Source organism: Triticum dicoccoides, chromosome 7A (genome assembly GCF_002162155.2).
Source record: "Triticum dicoccoides isolate Atlit2015 ecotype Zavitan chromosome 7A, WEW_v2.0, whole genome shotgun sequence".
Lineage (NCBI taxonomy): Eukaryota > Viridiplantae > Streptophyta > Magnoliopsida > Poales > Poaceae > Triticum > Triticum dicoccoides.
Genome location: NC_041392.1, coordinates 469,688,102 through 469,695,231, shown reverse-complemented (window position 1 = coordinate 469,695,231; position 7,130 = coordinate 469,688,102).

Genomic DNA, 7,130 nt, shown 5'->3' with positions numbered 1-7,130 from the left:
CACAGGAACAACTTCCTGTGCCCTGCCACACACTAGTTGAAGAGACGGTTCAATAACCTCATCAAGTCTCCACCATCCTCCCACTCAACTCTTTCGAGAGAAACCATTCCTCGAGAAAGGACCCGATTCAAGAAACAATCCATATTGCTTTCGGATCTGAATTAGGAGGTATACCCAACTGTTTTGGGTGTCCTATGAAGATGCATTTTATCCGCTTTGGGTTCGAGCTTAATCCTGAAACTTTTTCACATAAGCGTCGCAGCCCCAAACCTTTAAGAAACGACAACTTAGGTTTCTCTAAACCATAATTCATACGGTGTCATCTCATCGGAATTACGTGGTGCCCTATTTAAAGTGAATGTGGTTGTCTCTAATGCCTAACCCATGAACGATAGTGGTAATTCGATAAGAGACATCATGGTACGCACCATATCCAATAGGGTGCAACTATGATGTTCGGACACACCATCACATTATGGTGTTCCAGGCGGTATTAATTGCGAAACAATTTCCACAATGTCTTAATTGTGTGCCAAAACTCGTAACTCAGATATTCATCTCTATGATCATACCATAGACATTTTATCCTCTTGTCACAATGATCTGCTACTTCACTCTGAAATTACTTGAACCATTCAATAATTCAGACTTGTGTTTCATCAAGTAAATATACTCAACATTTACTCGAATCATCTATGAAGTAAGAACATAATGATATTCACTGCATGCCTCAGCACTCATTCGACTGCACACATCAAAATGTGTTACTTCCAACAAGTTGCTATCTTGTTCCATCTTACTGAAAATAAGGCTTTTCAGTCATCTTGCCCATGTGGTATGATTTGCATATCTCAAGTGATTCAAAATCAAGTGAGTCCGAACGATCCATTTGCATGGAGTTTCTTCATGCATATACACCAATAGACATGGTTCGCATGTCTCAAACTTTTCAAAAACGAGTGAGTCCAAAGATCCATCAACATGGAGCTTCTTCATGCGTTTTATACCATTATGACTTACATGGCAGTGCCACAAGTAAGTGGTACTATCATTACTATCTTATATCTTTTGGCATGAAAATGTGTATCACTACGATCGAGATTCAATAAACCATTCAGGTTTAATACTAATCTTGATGGTAGAGGGAGCGTGCGATGCTTGATCATATCAACATTGGAAACACTTCCAACATATATCGTCAGCTCACCTTTAGCTAGTCTCCGTTTTATTCTGTAGCTTTTATTTCGAGTTACTAACACTTAGCAACCGAACCGGTATCTAATACCCTGGTGCTACTAGGAGTACTAGTAAAGTACACATTAACATAATGTATATCCAATATACTTCTATCGACCTTGCCAGCCTTCTCATCTACCAAGTATCTAGGGTAATTCTGCTCCAGTGGCTGTTCCCCTTATTACAGAAGCACTTAGTCTCGGGTTTGGGTTCAACCTTGGGTTTCTTCACTAGAGCAGCAGCTGAATTGCCGTCTCGTGAAGTATCCCTTTGTTCCCTAGCCCTTCTTGAAACTAGTGGTTTCACCAACCATCAACAATTGATGTTCCTTCTTGATTTCTACTTTCGCGGTGTCAAACATCACGAATGTTTCAAGGATCATCATATTTATCCCTGATATGTTATAGTTCATCACGAAGCTCTAGCAGCTTGGTGGAAATGACTTTGGGGAAACATCACTATCTCATCTGGAAGATCAACTCCCACTCGATTCAAGTGATTGTTGTACTCAGACAATGTGAGCACAAGCTCTACGATTGAGCTTTTCTCCCTTAGTTTGCAGGCTAAGAAAATCGTCGGAGGTCTCATACCTCTTGACGCGGGCACGAGCCTGAAATCCCAATTTCAGCCCTCAAAACGTCTCATATGTTTCGTGACGTTTCAAAAACGTCTTTGGTGCCTCAACTCTAAACCGTTTAACTGAACTATTATGTAGTTATCAAAATGTGTATGTCAGATGTTCACAACATCCACAAACAACGTTCGGGGTTCAGCATACTGAGCGGTGCATTAAGGACATAAGCTTTCTACTGTCCGCATAATCGCTACTTTCAACCTTCAACTATATTTTCTCTAGGAACATATCTAAAACATAGAACTATAGCGTGAGCTACGACATAATTTGCAAAAGGTCTTTTGACTATGTTCAAGATAATTAAGTTCATCTTATGAACTCCCACTTAGATAGACATCCCTCTGGTCATCTAAGTGATCACATGATCCGAGTCAACTAGGCCGTGTCCGATCATCACGTGAGACGGACTAGTCATCATCGGTGAACATCTTCATGTTGATCGTATCTACTATACGACTCATGCTCGACCTTTCGGTCTCCGTGTTCCGAGGCCATGTCTGTACATGCTAGGCTCGTCAAGTTAACCCTAAGTGTTTTTGCTGTGTAAAACTGTCTTACACCCGTTGTATGTGAACGTAAGAATCCATCACACCCGATCATCACGCGGTGCTTAGAAGCGACAAACTGTAGCAACGGTGCACAGTTAGGGGAGAACACTTCTTGAAATTTTGTAAGGGATCATCTTATTTACTACCGTCGTCCTAAGTAAACAAGATGCATAAACATAATAAACATCACATGCAATTATATAGTTGTGACATGATATGGCCAATATCATATAGCTCCATTGATCTCCATCTTCGGGGCTCCATGATCATCTTGTCACGGCATGACACCATGATCTCCATCATCATGATCTCCATCATCGTGTCTTCATGAAGTTGTCATGCCAACGACTACTTCTACTTATATGGCTAACGCGTTTAGCAATAAAGTAAAGTAAGTTACATGGCGTTCTTCAATGACACGCAGGTCATACAAAAAATAAAGACAACTCCTATGGCTCCTCCGGTTGTCATACTCATCGACATGCAAGTCGTGAATCCTATTACAAGAACATGATCAATCTCATACATCACATATATCATTCATCACATCCTTTTGGCCATATCACATCACATAGCATACCCTGCAAAAACAAGTTAGACGTCCTCTAATTGTTGTTTGCATGTTTTATGTGGCTGCTATGGGTTTCTAGCAAGAACGTTTCTTACCTACGCAAAACCACAACGTGATATGCCAATTGCTATTTACCCTTCATAAGGACCCTTTTCATCGAATCCGTTCCGACTAAAGTGGGAGAGACTGGCACCCGCTAGCCACCTTATGCACCAAGTGCATGTCAATCGGTGGAACCTGTCTCACGTAAGAGTACGTGTAAGGTCGGTCCGGGCCGCTTCATCCCACAATACCGTCGAAACAAGATTGGACTAGTAACGGTAAGCATATTGAACAACATCAACGCCCACAACTACTTTGTGTTCTACTCGTGCAAAGAATCTACGCAATAGACCTAGCTCATGATACCACTGTTGGGGAACGTAGCAGAAATTCAAAATTTTCCTACGTGTCACCAAGATCTATCTATGGAGAGACCAGCAACGAGTAGAAGGAGAGTGCATCTACATACCCTTGTAGATCGCTAAGCGGAAGCGTTCAAGTGAACGGGGTTGATGGAGTCGTACTCGTCGCGATTCAGATCACCGATGATCCTAGTGCCGAACGGACGGCACCTCCGCGTTCAACACACGTACAGCCCGGTGACGTCTCCCACGCCTTGATCCAGCAAGGAGAGAGGGAGAGGTTGAGGAAGACTCCATCCAGCAGCAGCACAACGGCGTGGTGGTGGTGGAGGAGCGTGGCAATCCCGCAGGGCTTCGCCAAGCACCATGGGAGAGGAGGAGGAGGGAGAGGGGCAGGGCTGCACCAACGAGAGATCAAATCGCGTGTTATGGGCAGCCCCATGCCTCAATATATATAGGGGGAAGGGGGCTGCGCCCCCTTTAGGGTTTCCCACCCCCTAGGGGCGGCGGCCATCCCTAGATGGGTTTTGGGGTGCGGCCAAGAAGGGGGGGAGGAGTCCATCCTCCCCAAGGCACCTCGGAGGTGCCTTCCCCCTCGAGGACTCTTCCCTCTAGGGTTCCCTAGGCGCATGGGCCTCTTGGGGCTGGTGCCCTTGGCCCATGTAGGCCAAGGCGCACCCCCTACAGCCCATGTGGCCCCCGGGGCAGGTGGCCCCACCCGGTGGGCCCCCGGGACCCTTCCGGTGGTCCCGGTACAATACCGATGACCCCGAAACTTGTCCCGATGGCCGAAACAGGACTTCCTATATATAAATCTTTACCTCCGGACCATTCCGGAACTCCTCGTGACGTCCGGGATCTCATCCGGGACTCCGAACAACATTCGGTAACCACATACAAACTTCCTTTATAACCCTAGCGTCATCGAACCTTAAGTGTGTAGACCCTACGGGTTCGGGAGACATGCAGACATGACCAAGACATTCTCCGGTCAATAACCAACAGCGGAATCTGGATACCCATGTTGGCTCCCACATGTTCCACGATGATCTCATCGGATGAACCACGATGTCAAGGACTCAATCGATCCCGTATACAATTCCCTTTGTCTAGCGGTATTTTACTTGCCCGAGATTCGATCGTCGGTATCCAATACCTTGTTCAATCTCGTTACCGGCAAGTCACTTTACTCGTTCCGTAACACATCATCCCGTGATCAACTCCTTGGTCACATTGCGCATATGATGATGTCCTACCGAGTGGGCCCAGAGATACCTCTCCGTTTACACGGAGTGACAAATCCCAGTCTCGATCCGCATAAAACAATAGATACTTTCGGAGATACCTGTAGTGCACCTTTATAGTCACCCAGTTACGTTGTGACGTTTGATACACCCAAAGCACTCCTACGGTATCCAGGAGTTACACGCTCTCATGGTCAAAGGAAGAGATACTTGACATTGGCAAAGCTCTAGCAAACGAACTACACGATCTTTGTGCTATGCTTAGGATTGGGTCTTGTCCATCACATCATTCTCCTAATGATGTGATCCCGTTATCAACGACATCCAATGTCCATAGCCAGGAAACCATGACTATCTGTTGATCACAACGAGCTAGTCAACTAGAGGCTCACTAGGGACATATTGTGGTCTATGTATTCACACGTGTATTACGATTTCCGGATAATACAGTTATAGCATGAATAAAAGACTATTATCATGAATAAAGAAATATAATAATAACTTATTTATTATTGCCTCTAGGGCATATTTCCAACACCTCACTGGTGTAATAAACCGGCTGTTGAACCGGGTACTCCTTGCCTACCTATTTCCTTTCCACCACAATGGCTACACTGACAGCCCGGCTATTAGCAGCCACATATAACAACAGAGGCTCTTTATCAATAGGGGCAGCAAGCACGGGCGGCTCAGCCAACTGTTTCTTCAGATCCTCAAACGCTTGGTTAGCGGCATCACTCCAAACAAAGTGATCTGTCTTCTTCATCATCTGATAAAGGGGGATAGCCTTCTCACCCAGCCGTCTTATGAACTGACTTAAAGCCGCAATACGACCCGCCAGTCGTTGATCATTGACACACGCCGGTTTAGCCAAGGAAGTATTGGCTTTGATCTTCTCCGAGTTAGCTTCAATGCCTTTGTTAGAAACCGGAAATCCCAAGAGCTTGCCTGCTGGTACACCAAAGACACACTTAGCTGGGTTGAGCATCATCTTGTAGACCCGAAGATTGTCAAACGTCTCCTTCAAATCATTAATCAGGGTCTCCTTCTCTCTTGACTTCACCACAATGTCATCTACATAAGCATGAACATTGCGCCCAATTTGATTATGAAGGCAATTCTGTACACACCGCTGATAAGTCGCCTGGGCACTCTTGAGCCCAAAAGGCATAGACACATAGCAGAAGGCTCCAAACGGAGTAATGAAAGATGTTTTCTCCTGGTCCTTAACTACCATATTGATCTGATGATAACCTGAATAAGCATCCAAAAAACTCAAACACTCACAACCCGCCGTAGCATCAATGATTTGATCAATACGAGGGAGGGAAAATGGATCAGCCGGACAAGCCTTGTTTAAGTCCGTGTAATCTACACACATTCGCCAAGTGTCGTTCTTCTTAAGCACCAGCACCGGGTTAGCCAACCACTCAGGATGGAAAACTTCAATGATAAATCAGGCCGCTAAGAGCCGGGCCACCTCCTCACTAATGGCCTTCCGCCTCTATTCGTTAAATTAGCGAAGAAATTGCTTGACCGGCTTAAACTTCGAATCAATATTAAGAGTGTGCTCAGCGAGTTCCCTCGGTACACCCGGCATGTCTGAAGGTTTCCATGCAAAGATGTCCCGGTTCTCACAGATGAACCCGATGAGTGCGCTTTCCTATTTCGGATCCAGATTAGCGCTGATGCTGAACTGCTTAGATGAATCGCCGGGGACAAAGTCAACCAATTTAGTATCATCTGCCGATTTAAACTTTAAGGAAGGATCATGCTCTCTGGTTGGCTTTTTTAAGGATGTCATATCTGCCGGGTCAACATTATCCTTATAAAATTTTAACTCCTCTGTTGCACAAACTGATTCAGCATAAGCCGCATCACCTTCCTCACACTCCAAGGCCACCTTGCGACTCCCATGCACTGTGATGGTTCCTTTGTAACTCGGCATCTTAAGCTGCAAGTAAACATAACAAGGCATTGCCATGAACTTAGCATAAGCCGGCCGCCCAAACAGAGCATGATAGGGGCTCTTAATATTGACCACTTCAAAGGTTAAAGTCTCAGGCCTGGAATCATGTTCGTCTCCAAAGGCAACTTCCAAAGATATCTTACCTACCGGGTAGGCCGACTTACCCAGTACCACACCATGGAAAACAGTGTTTGACGGCTTAAGATTCTTATCTGTCAATCCCATGCGACGGAAGGTCTCATAATAAAGGATGTTAATGCTGCTACCTCCATCCATGAGCACCTTAGTAAACTTATAGCCCCCAACCTGAGGTGCCATCACCACGGCCAGGTGACTCGGATTATCAACCCGGGCTGGATGATCCTCACGACTCCACACAATAGGTTGCTCTGACCACCACAAATAACGTGGCACCGCCGGCTCAACCGCATTCACGACCCTCTTATGAAGCTTCTAGTCCCGCTTACATAAGCTAGTGGTGAAGACATGATACCGCCCACTATTCAACTGCTTCGGGTTGTTCT